Genomic DNA, 13,292 nt, shown 5'->3' with positions numbered 1-13,292 from the left:
TTAGTTTTTTTTACTAATTGACGAAGAGGAAGAGTGTTAGACTCTCTGCCTGGCGAAGAGGAAGAGCGTTAGACTCTCTGCCTGGCGAAGAGGAAGAGCGTTAGACTCTCTGCCTGGCGAAGAGGAAGAGCGTTAGACTCTCTGCATGGCGAAGAGGAAGAGTGTTAGACTCTCTGCCTGGCGAAGAGGAAGAGCGTTAGACTCTCTGCCTGGCGAAGAGGAAGAGCGTTAGACTCTCTGCCTGGCGAAGAGATGAAAAGAACCTCTGATTATACTTACACGATGAGACGGAAATATAGACAGGCAGAATAAGAGAGAGAGAGAGAGAGAGAGAGAGAGAGAGAGAGAGAGAGAGAGAGACTAAGAAAAGAAACAGACACATCCACAAACAAAATACCACAGACAGACAGACACTTCAAGACATAGACAGACAAACAACAGCCTCCATCTTCACTACAGGAAAGATGAGATACAAAACATAAAATCACTAAATTAAATTCAAGATAAGGTCGAGGTGAGGACGAGACTTGCCTCAGTAAACTGGCCGCCCGCGTCAAACTCTCCAACCAACACTAACTATTTTACAACTTTTTTACACCCTGATTTTTTTTTACACTTGGGAATTTACAACTATGGATTTCTTTTGTTTTATCTATCTATCTATCTATCTATCTATCTATCTATCTATCTATCTATCTATCTATCTATCTGTCTCTGTCTGTCTGTCTGTCTATCCTTTTTTAACATTTTGATCGACAAGACAATCCAGAAGTCAAGCTGTTTAACTGACTCTCTCTCTCTCTCTCTCTCTCTCTCTCTCTCTCTCTCTCTCTCTCTCTCTCTCTCTCCTTCTCTCTCTCTAACATCATCACTGAATTTCTTTCACCCACCATCGGACATTATTTATTCCCCATGCGTCTCGTTCCCCTAAATCTCCTCTTTTGTCCTCTTCCTCTCCTCTTTCTCCTCCTTCTTCTCTCCTCTCTTCCTCCTTTCTCAAAGATTTTCCCCGGCAGCTTTTACTTTCCCTGTCAAAAGACTTTTACTCTCTCTCTCTTTTTCTTGATTCTTTCTTTTTCTTCTCTTCTCTTTTATTTTTTATTTGTTTATTTATGTTTTCTTTTGTGTTTTATTTTTACCTGATTTAGGGATTTGTTTTAGTTTTGGGGGAATTTTTTCTTTAATTTTAGGGATTTTTGGTTATCTTTCATTCCTTTACTTCTGTCTGTCGTTCTGTCTGCCTCTCTCACTTTATCACTGTTTTTGTTTGTCTGTTTCTCTTTGTCTCCCTATCTCTCTCTCTCTCTCTCTTCCTACCTCTCTCTTTCTCTCTCTTTCTCTTCCTATCTCTCTTGATCTCGCTTTATTATCTACTATATTTACTGGGAAGTTTCCGTTATTTATTGATTCGGAATTCAATAACTTTTTCGGCTTTTCCTTGAGCCTCTTTACTGCTTTCTTTCCTCTCTCTCACTTCTCCCTTTCCTTTCCTCACTTCTTGCCTCTCTCTCTACCTCCCTGCTTCTATTTCTTCCCTATTTTTTGCGTCAGATTTGCGTCTCATTTTTTTGCGTCAGATGTGTGTCTAATTTTTTGCGTCAGATTTGCGTCAGATATGTGTCTCATTTTTTTGCGTCAGATTTGCCTTTCATTTTTTGCTGCAGATATTAAATGTTTTGCCAACTCGATAGTTATATTTTGGTGGGGAATATTTGGTTTGTTCCAGGTCAGAATGTAATCGAATTTATTCTATCGGTTTGTCAGACTCCATAAATGTTTTTTTGTTTTTGTTTTCTCGTGGTCACGTTGACGGGTTTGGGTTGATCTAATGGAAAAATATATTGTGGCGACCCTTACATGTTGATGGTTTATGATTTTATTGAACTAAAGCAAATTTATTCTACCTGTTAATAAGATTTATTTTTATTTTTTTAAGAATATATATTTTTCTATGTTTTTATTGAATTTATGGAAACAAATATGATCTTTATTAAGTAGAAGTTAATTATGACACAGGTATTTTGTTTTTCAGGTGTTATATAAATTATAAAGGTGTCTTGGTCCACTGATCATAACCTAACCTAACCTGACCTAGCTTGACCTAACCTGCAGAATAGATTATTTCCAAAGAGAGAGAGAGAGAGAGAGAGAGGCGCTCATCCCTGGGCCACAGCACTCTAACCAATTTCCTGTTTTCTGTAATGCCCTCGGTACAAGTTCTTCTCTCTACCTCTCTCTCTCTCTCTCTCTCTCTCTCTCTCTCTCTATCTGTGTGTGTGTGTGTGTGTGTGTGGTCATTTCGCCTTTCCCCTCCCTCTATCTCTCTTTCTAGCTGTCTCTCTACCTGTCTCCCCCCTCCCCCCCTCTCTCTCTCCACCTGTGCCACTGTACAGGTATACGACAGACTGTTATAAGGGCCTTAACTATGCCTGCCTCTTATGTTCATGCAGTGTAAACATGCAGCCTATGAATAAATAAATTCCTCTAAATATATTCACCACCGTGGCTGCTCTCACACACACATCTGCTCAAGAAATATTTGGCTCCCACGAGAACACACGGTAAGATGTATTTATGTATACTAGACACAAGACCAATGGCTGCTTGACTTAGTTAGGTGAGAAGAAGGTCATGTGCTGTGGTGATGGAGGAGGGAATGCCTGTGGGTGGAGGTGTGGTGGAGGAGAAGTAGAGAGGTTTAGATGGAGGAGGAGGGAAGTGGATATGTAGGTGGGTGGAGGAGTGGTGGAATTGAGAGTTGGAAATATTTGTGGGTGGAGGAGAGGAGTAGAGATCTAATCCCAGCCAAAAATAGATTAAAAGTTTCGAACCTAACCAAAAACAGGGTAAAACTTTCGAACCTAGCCAAAGATAAGGTACAACTTTCGATCCTAGCCAAATAGATTGTAAAAGAAAATTCAATTCTAGCCAAAAATAGGGTTAAAAAATCGATTCTAGCCAAAAATAGAATAAAACTTTTGATCCCAGCCAAGATTGAGTTCCTTCAGTCACAACAAAACAACCCTACCAGGAAAGACTCAATACTCTCACTGATCCTTCCAGCAAGATTCCTTCCAGACTTCAATCAACAAGACTCGACCCATCCAACCAACCCACAGGTTCTGCAAGTTAGAGTATCAACATAGTATTCCCGCCATTTCCCCTCTCCATTCCTAAGACCTCTTGCTGCCCCCTCTTTCAATCCTTCCTTTCCCTCTTCTCAACCCTTACCTATCTTCCCTCCCTTGCCTCCTCTCTCCCTGGCCTTCCCTCAACTCCCCTCCCTCACCCTCCAGTAAGCACAGCAAGTGAACTATATCGCCCTTCCACAGCCAAAGAGAGCCAAGCGTCTGTAGTATACCACCAGCTTTAAGCAGTCCCACCTACTCCACTGCACTCCACCCCACCCACTCCACCCCACCCCACCCACAGACTACGCTTCCTCTTTGAAGGCTGTGTCAAGCTTGTTATTCTGAAGGTGTGTGAGGCGGGTGGTCTGAGATATGAATTACGCCTGATGTTTACATGTTTACATTCTAGTACAACTTTTACGGGTGGAAAGGGGGAGGTATATCTTTTAAGGCGCCTTCATTGTAAACCCCATCCTAACCTAACCTAACCTAACCCTATGAGTGCTGTAGGATAGTTTGGGTCGACTAGTGGTCCCCGGGCATCCGTTGGCATGCGAAGGGTTATCTCAATCAAAACTCATACTACGCCAGCAAACCAGACAAAACTAGAGTAATAATCCACATCTTACCATAAATATTCAGTCTTTATTATCTATCTATAAACGATACAACCACATACATCCCAACACGAGTGAGAATCCCATCCCAATACCAATAAACGGCGGGAAGAACATCGGATCCTATTTCAGATGAAGAAAATAAAGGATCAAGGTAGCAGATCTGATCTTAAAGAGACTTGGATTCCATTCCCTGGTAACTGCTGCTGTGTTTATGATGTCATCACGTCACGACGAGAGTTCTCTGACGTCATGACAACACAGTAGGGTGGCTGACGTAAACGACCATCCTGGGATATTGTCACACATTAATAATGTTTATACCTGGGTCATCAAAGAGGCAGGAGGAGGGGGGTGAAGGGTGAGGGGAGGAGAAGAGGGAGAGGGGAGATGTGAGGGGGAAAGGGGTCGAAGAGGGGGAGAGGGGGGAGAGGAGGGAGAGGAGGTAGGGAGATTATGTAAGCCAATACTGTCTGTCTGTCTGTCTGTCTGTCTATCTGGTGTCTGTCGGAAATTAGCGTATTTCTTTGTCGATTTTTTTTCTATTTTACATGAAACATTTATTTTTCTGAATCTCCGTGACCCGTAGATATGACTTTATAAAGTTATACATTAATCTAAACAACTTTTTTTTATGAAACTTTGTCAAATTAAATACTTTCTTACAACTTTACTTAGAGGAAGGGCGTGAACCTGTCTTACGAAACTCTGACTCACGACCAGAATCCACCTTACGAAACTGAATCAAACCCAGAATCTACCTTACGAAGCTGCTAATCAAGACCAGAATCTACCTTACGAAACTCTAAGAATCAGGACCTAAAATTAACACTACTAACTACACTATTCCCTTAAGCTCGAATCTTAACTTACGTCACATTAACCTCAGACATTTGACCAGAAAATTAAAGCAAAAATCACCTGTGCGTATTCATACAGGTATATGATTTTGTCCCAGTTTTCCCCCGACCCCCTGTTTTTTCCTTGTTTTTCCTCCGACCACCTGTGAAATAATTACTTCCTAATTTGATATTCAAACTCGTAAAAGCAGAAACAAAAATGTAGGTTAATGATTTTCTGTGTTTTAATTAGTTAGAGATTAGTTGAGAGATAATGACTCGTTCTTACTAATTAGTATTTGTTATTGATTACTTACTGTTTATTATTACTTATTATATCATACTTATTACTTATAACATAATAATAACAAAAACACAATTAAAATAAAGATAAACAAAGCAATGAATTAAGAGAATAAACAATAAAACAAGACATAAACAAATAAGCACAGAGACAACGATAAAGCAAGGAACAGAGGGAGAGAACATGTAGTTAAGTAAATCCTGGGAAATGTGTGAACGGGCAGAGGGACAATCCAATTTGGTGGCATTATATAGTTAAAGCTGAGTGGCACTGTGCCTAGGCTGCCTGACAACCCCTCCCCCACCCACACCCACACCCTCACCTCCCACCTTGGCTGTGACACTCTGCTGCCTGGGTGGAGGTGGCTGGATGTGGGTGAGTGGGTGGGTCGGTCGGTGAGGTGGGTGGGTGGGCGGGTGAGTGGGTGGGTGGGTGGAGTGGAGTGGATAGGTTGGGAAGTTGGTTGATGGTGTGTTGATGGGGTGGCTAGGTACAGTGGGGGTGGCTTATAGGGTGGCTAATGGGTGGCTACAAACTTGACACAGGAACCCACCATCCCCACCCATTCTCCATACACACAAATCAAGGGTATATATGTCTGTCTAAACCTGAGACTAACACAGACACATAAACTGACTTACTGAGGACAAGATCATCATATATAGTGGGGAACAGAAATGTGAGGCTGTATTGTATATGTAAATTTGGTTCTTCTGGAGTTGCTGAATGCCCTTTGTTTGTGTGTGTGTGTGTGTGTGTGTGTGTGTGTGTGTGTGTCTTATGGTGATGTTTAGGAGAGAGAGAGAGAGAGAGAGAGAGAGAGAGAGAGACAAACAAAGAAAGAGACAGAAAGACAGATACACACACACACACACACACACACACACACACACACACACACACACACACACACACACACACACACACACACACACACACACACACACACACACACACACACACACAAAGAGTGAGGAAAAATTAATAATAAACAAAATATATAATCAAGAAAAATCCTGTGAATAAAATAAAAAAATAAAAAAATAAATTGATTAAATCCTATGTGCTAAAATTTCTCCGCGTCCAAAATGGTATAATGTTGTATTGTCGATGTTTCGTAAATTTTAGCGGGAAAACTTACGCCCGGGCCAGAAATATTTTATAGCAAAATATGTGGGTCAGTTTATATTTAGTTAGGGTTAGTTTAGATTATATTAGGTTAGGTTGGGTTAGGTTAGGTTAGGTTAGGTTAGGTTCGGGTCCAGGTTTGTGTATCAGTAAATACCTTTTAGCGAGCTGAGTATATACTGTAGTTGATGTTGACAGGAATATTTCATTTTAGTTATCTCATTATACAAGCAACCAAAATGTGCGTATATACTTTAATTTATTCGGACAGATGTGTGTGTATGAATGTATGTATGTATATATGTATGTATGTATGTATGTATGTATGTATGTATGTATGTATGTATGTATGTATGTATGTATGTATGTATGTATACTTGAATAATCAGCTCATCAAGTACCATTTAAACAACGTATCACTCTAAGTAAATACATAAAAAAAAAACATTCACAACATAACTACAAAACAGACATACAACATCCAAACTTGGGTCAACATAATCTCTATAACATCCTTTACAACCCTTATACTTCACAAGTCTAGAGGTCAAAGGTTAAAGGTCACAACATCACAACTAACTAGCATCAACTGTCACATAACTCGAGTGAAGTTAAGTTACTGCTCTTTTTAGTGCATATTTACATTACATTATTCTCTTTAACTCTCTCTTATTCCATCTTTATCGTCTGTTTATCTATTCATATAAATTTTATTCCTATTTATCATCTTTTTTGTCTCTCTTTTTATTGTTCATTTAATCTTTATTCCTCTATATCTTAATTTTTTTATATTTTTTCGTCTTTATTGTATTTTTTTAGTCTATGTTTATTATCGTTTTGTTTATTTTTATTGTTTAGCGTTAGTACTGTTATTATTACACCTTTATTGTTATACTTTTTCCATTATACCTTTCATTTGTTTTTATATTCTCTATCTTCCTCTTCTTCCTTTATTTCTTTCTGCGTGTCTGTCTCTCTTCTTTTGTGTCTCTTTACCCCTTAATTTATCACTGTTCTTTTTCCATCGTCATCATCATCATCATCATCATCATCGACCACACTTCCTCCCTTTCTTCCACACTCCTCTTCTCCCACCTCATTTAATCCATGTCCCAGTTTTATCGCTTTTCTCCCTCTCTCTCTCTCTCTCCTTTTCTTACTCCTAATCCTAACTCTCCACCCAACTCACCTATCCTTCATCCTTGACCCCTCGCTCCCTCCTTCCTTCCCTCTCTCTCACACTCTCCCCTTCAATACTTGGAACTCTCACTCGGTAACAGTTCTCACACGGGGTATAATGATGAGTGTCCCTTAGTGAGAGAGATACTGGTTTGTCCTGGAGGAGCTGAGAGAGATATATTTGGTGAGAGATAGGAGAGAAAGATGTTTGGGGAGGGAAAGTTGTTTGGGGAGAGAAAGTTATATTGGGAGAGGTGGGAGAGAAAGTAGCCATAGGAGATATGCGTGAGAGAAAGTAGGCCTAGGAGAAGTGGGAGAAAAAACAAGAGAAAAATAATCACCTTAATTAAAAATTCTGATGATGCCTTTAAAGTAATTAACAAAATTTAATTATCCTACCTGAGGATCCAGAGATTTTAAGTAGGTTATAAAATCATAATTACATAAATTAAGACAACCACCTACGTCTTAATTAATTAGACCGAACCTACGTCTTTTACAGGTAAGGGAGTTAATCAGAGCAAAATATTCTGATTAGTTGTCAGGTTCACTCAGATACCTTGATAGTCATACCAAACTAATTCAGGTTTTCATAATAATTCCCTCGTATAATTACTCTCATTAAATACATCTAACTATTAGCTAATCAGAAAACAGTCTAATTAGTTTCAGATGTACTTAACAAATATCAAATCTAAATTAAACTCAAAATACATCCTAAGAATTTATATAAAACCTTAACTTATATAGAAACCTCTATTTAACGGACTATATGGGGTTGAAAGTCCGTTATGTAGAGGGTTCGTTAGATGTGAGACCCCCCACCTAATGAACTATATAAAGATGAAAATCCGTTATATCGAGGGTCCGCTAGATGTAAAACCCCCATCTAATGAACTATATTAAGATGAAAGTCCGTTATATCGAGGGTCCGCTAGATGTAAAACCTCCATCTAATGAACTATATAAAGATAAAAGTCCGTTATAACGAGGGTCCATTAGAAGTAAAAACTCTATATAACGGATTATATGGTGAGAAAAGTCCGCTATTTGGAGGTATCACTGTAGAAGCAATACCCTTATAATAAACCATTAAAAAAGAATAGTACAGGGTGTCCATAAACAGTATACTCTCATGGTTTAATCAGGGTAATAGCTTATGGACACACTGTACTATTTAAAAACTCCTCAGATGTAGTCGATAAAAACACAACCACCAAGAAATTATCATAGAAATTAACGGAACATCATTTATAATTTTAACTCATAAATTGTATTGTAAATTTGGCGATGAGACTAATTTGAGTAACAGTAATTAACATATCTGATATAATTTCTAAGTCAGGATAGTGTTTAAACTTAATTATTCTATTTCATCTCATTCATATTATTTTATCCCGGATCACCTGAAGAATAGCCCCTCCCCCTAGCTTATTCCACCTGTTGATTAAATACTCTAGCTATCTGAGAGGGTTTGGTTAGGTTAGGTTAGGTTAGGTTAGGTTAGGTTAGGTTAGATTAGGTTAAACTTACCCCAATCAACAAGCTAAAAATTACATACGAAAATACTTACAAAAAAATCAATTAAAATCCCCTTAGAAAACACACACTCCCCAAAAAAACACTAAAACATTAAAACAAAAAGAAAAAAAAGCAGGAACCGAAACCAAACACACAACTCATCTTCAATAACAAGAGTTGCAGGAATAAAAGGAAGGAGTTGCCACCGAGTACATTATATATACACGTCCGGGGCCTCTCGCCTGATGGTCTTCTTGACAAGGTTTGCTCCCTGACACTCACACTGGTGCTACACTTTGTCTATATTTACTCTCTTGTGTTACTTGGTGCTACGTAGAGAGAGAGAGAGAGAGAGAGAGAGAGAGAGAGAGAGAGAGAGAGAGAGAGAGAGAGAGAGAGAGAGAGAGAGAGAGACAAAGGAATAAAAACAATAAGTGTCACAGGGGGGGAGGAGAGGGAAGGAGGGAGGAGAGAGGCAGGGAGGGGGAAGGGAGATGCAGGTAGGGGAGGAGAAGGGTAGGAGGGGAGGGAGGAAGAGGGGGGGGGGGATGAGTCGTACAATGTAAAGTGTTGTGGGATAAAATAGAAAAACTATTCTGTACCCACACTCACTCCCTCAACCTGGACAAGAATATGTGAAATATTTCCATTTTGAAGAGTAGTAAACGGTGCTTTGTGCAGGTGGTTGAGTGTGTCTGTCTGTTTGTGTGTCTGTCTGTATGTCTCTTTCTCTCTCTCTTTCTCTTTCTAACTTTCTCTTTGTCTCTTCCTTTCTCTCTCAATCTCACTCTTTACCTATCCCTCTTTATTATTTTCTCTCTCTCTTTTTCTCTCTTTCTTTCTCCCTCTCTCTTTCTACGTATGTATGTATCTACCTCTGTCTGTGTCTGTCTCTCTCTCTCAACACTTCCTACCTTAACTACCATGTATTAGACGTGTTGCTTAATCCTTTAATAACTTTAACACTAACCAAACATAACCTAACCTAATTAGTTCCAGCCAAACCACTGAAGATATAAAATACTGTATCTCTTTCTTAATTAATATCATCCTTCCCCTCCCAGTATCGTAAATGGTAGAACCAACGGTAGAGGTAACTCAAATAAATAATAAGAATGAAAAGTAATGGAATTGTTGAAGAAAAGTGTAAGAAACGACACGAAATGGATAAGACGACAAGTAAATACACACACACATATTTATTCATATCCTCAACTCACAAAGTAAATATTATAAACAAATAATAATATTAAATACTCAAGCTGACTTCAGTATCAATCAATTCCTAAAAAAAGTCTCTTGTTTACGTTCAAATAATCAATAAAAATAATCTCTCGGAAAGATCGACAGCGCGGGAAATTTTTATATAACAGCTTGAAAGTCTACGGTCCCGCCTACCCACGTTTCACTTCGCGGAGTACTGTACCACAGCGGTAGAGATGAATAACTACTACTGCTACTACTACTACTACTACTACTACTAATAATAATAATAATAATAATAATAATAATAATAATAATAATAATAATAATAATAATAATAATAATAATAATAATAATAATAATAATAATAATAATAATAATAATAATAATAATAATAATAATAATAATAATAATAATAATAATAATAATAATAATAATAATAATAATAATAATAATAATAATAATAATAATAATAATAATAATAATAATAATAATAATAATAATAATAATAATAATAATAATAATAATAATAATAATAATAATAATAATAATAATAATAATAATAATAATAATAATAATAATAATAATAATAATAATAATAATAATAATAATAATAATAATAATAATAATAATAATAATAATTAAATCACAGGTCAGGTTTAAGATAACACATGTATATAAAACTTAAACCAATAAAACATAAAACAGAGGGAAGTCTCATAATCCCACCACTACTCGTTGCTTGGTCATCAATAACATCTTAACTTATACACAACTTCTTTCTCTCTTTCTTTCTCCCTCTCTCTTTCTATGTATGTATGTATCTACCTCTGTCTGTGTCTGTCTCTCTCTCTCTCAACACTTCCTACCTTAACTACCATGTATTAGACGTGTTGTTTAATCCTTTAATAACTTTAACACTAACCAAACATAACCTAACCTAATTAGTTCCAGCCAAACCACTGAAGATATAAAATACTGTATCTCTTTCTTAATTAATATCGTCCTTCCCCTCCCAGTATCGTAAATGGTAGAACCAACGGTAGAGGTAACTCAAATAAATAATAAGAATGAAAAGTAATGGAATTGTTGAAGAAAAGTGTAAGAAACGACACGAAATGGATAAGACGACAAGTAAATACACACACACATATTTATTCATATCCTCAACTCACAAAGTAAATATTATAAACAAATAATAATATTAAATACTCAAGCTGACTTCATTATCAATCAATTCCTAAAAAAAAGTCTCTTGTTTACGTTCAAATAATCATTGAAAATAATCTCTCGGAAAGATCGACAGCGCGCCGCTTGAAAGTCTACGGTCCCACCTACCCACGTTTCACTACCTCGCGGAGTACTGTACCATAGCGGTAGAGATGAATAACTACTACTGCTACTACTACTACTACTACTACTACTACTACTACTAATAATAATAATAATAATAATAATAATAATAATAATAATAATAATAATAATAATAATAATAATAATAATAATAATAATAATAATAATATTAATAATAATAATAATAATAATAATAATAATAATAATAATAATAATAATAATAATAATAATAATAATAATAATAATAATAATAATAATAATAATAATAATAATAATAATAATAATAATAATAATAATAATAATAATAATAATAATAATAATAATAATAATAATAATAATAATAATAATAATAATAACAATAATAATAATAATAATAATAATAATAATAATAATAATAATAATAATAATAATAATAATAAAATCACAGGTCAGGTTTAAGATAACACATGTATATAAAACTTAAACCAATAAAACATAAAACACAGGGAAGTCTCATAATCCCACCACTACTCGTTGCTTGGTCATCAGTAACATCTTAACTTATACACAACTTCTTTCTCTCTTTCTTTCTCCCTCTCTCTTTCTATGTATGTATGTATCTACCTCTGTCTGTGTCTGTCTCTCTCTCTCAACACTTCCTACCTTAACTACCATGTATTAGACGTGTTGCTTAATCCTTTAATAACTTTAACACTGACCAAACATAACCTAACCTAATTAGTTCAAGCCAAACCACTGAAGATATAAAATACTGTATCTCTTTCTTAATTAATATCATCCTTCCCCTCCCAGTATCGTAAATGGTAGAACCAACGGTAGAGGTAACTCAAATAAATAATAAGAATGAAAAGTAATGGAATTGTTGAAGAAAAGTGTAAGAAACGACACGAAATGGATAAGACGACAAGTAAATACACACACACATATTTATTCATATCCTCAACTCACAAAGTAAATATTATAAACAAATAATAATATTAAATACTCAAGCTGACTTCAGTATCAATCAATTCCTAAAAAAAGTCTCTTGTTTACGTTCAAATAATCAATAAAAATAATCTCTCGGAAAGATCGACAGCGCGGGAAATTTTTATATAACAGCTTGAAAGTCTACGGTCCCGCCTACCCACGTTTCACTACCTCGCGGAGTATTGTACCACAGCGGTAGAGATGAATAACTACTACTGCTACTACTACTACTAATAATAATAATAATAATAATAATAATAATAATAATAATAATAATAATAATAATAATAATAATAATAATAATAATAATAATAATAATAATAATAATAATAATAATAATAATAATAATAATAATAATAATAATAATAATAATAATAATAATAATTAAATCACAGGTCAGGTTTAAGATAACACATGTATATAAAACTGAAACCAATAAAACATAAAACAGAGGGAAGTCTCATAATCCCACCACTACTCGTTGCTTGGTCATCAATAACATCTTAACTTATACACAACTTCTTTCACCTAAACTTCAATATGCTAATTACAAGTCGCGTTGAGTTTTCCATTTCAGAATATTTTGTCCCCAGAAGTTAAAACACTGTGGCTTAAAATTTTGTCTTTTCTTAGTTCGTAATTCTTAAAACCACATATTATTTTTTTTGTTAAGGGGAATTAATAGAGAATGAATCTAGTTACGGTAGAATTTTTATTTCCTTTATGGATCTAAGATTGTAACCCGGGTTATTAAAATCGTAAACCACGTCTAAAATTAACATTATTGAATGGTTATAACTACGATATATTATTAGTGTTATTTCAATGGTATTTCAGACGCCAGCTTTGTGTGGTCGGATGAATGACTCACTTAGAGGTATTCCTATGTTGCCAGTGTGGAGGAAAATTAGCATAGGTAATTACAATGGTTTCTCGTGCCTTCATCATGAGGCTCGGTAAAACAACCCTGTTGCCCTGTAGTTTTGAAGAACAGGTTGAGTGAAATGGATATATTGAGAGCTGACAGTTCCTAGTCGTTAGGTGTCAG

The 13,292-nt window shown here is 35.7% G+C and overlaps 1 protein-coding gene across 1 annotated transcript in view; it reads right to left on the bottom strand.

Annotated features, from left to right (window-relative positions):
- The window catches only part of LOC121876048, a 114,814-nt gene that overhangs the window by 75,340 nt on the left and 26,182 nt on the right, over window positions 1-13,292 (bottom strand). The window lies entirely within an intron of this gene.

This window comes from Homarus americanus, unplaced genomic scaffold (assembly GCF_018991925.1).
Source record: "Homarus americanus isolate GMGI-L3 unplaced genomic scaffold, GMGI_Hamer_2.0 scaffold10152, whole genome shotgun sequence".
NCBI lineage: Eukaryota > Metazoa > Arthropoda > Malacostraca > Decapoda > Nephropidae > Homarus > Homarus americanus.
Note: the sequence above shows the minus strand (reverse complement) of the source record. Positions and strands in the feature narration are given on the sequence as shown.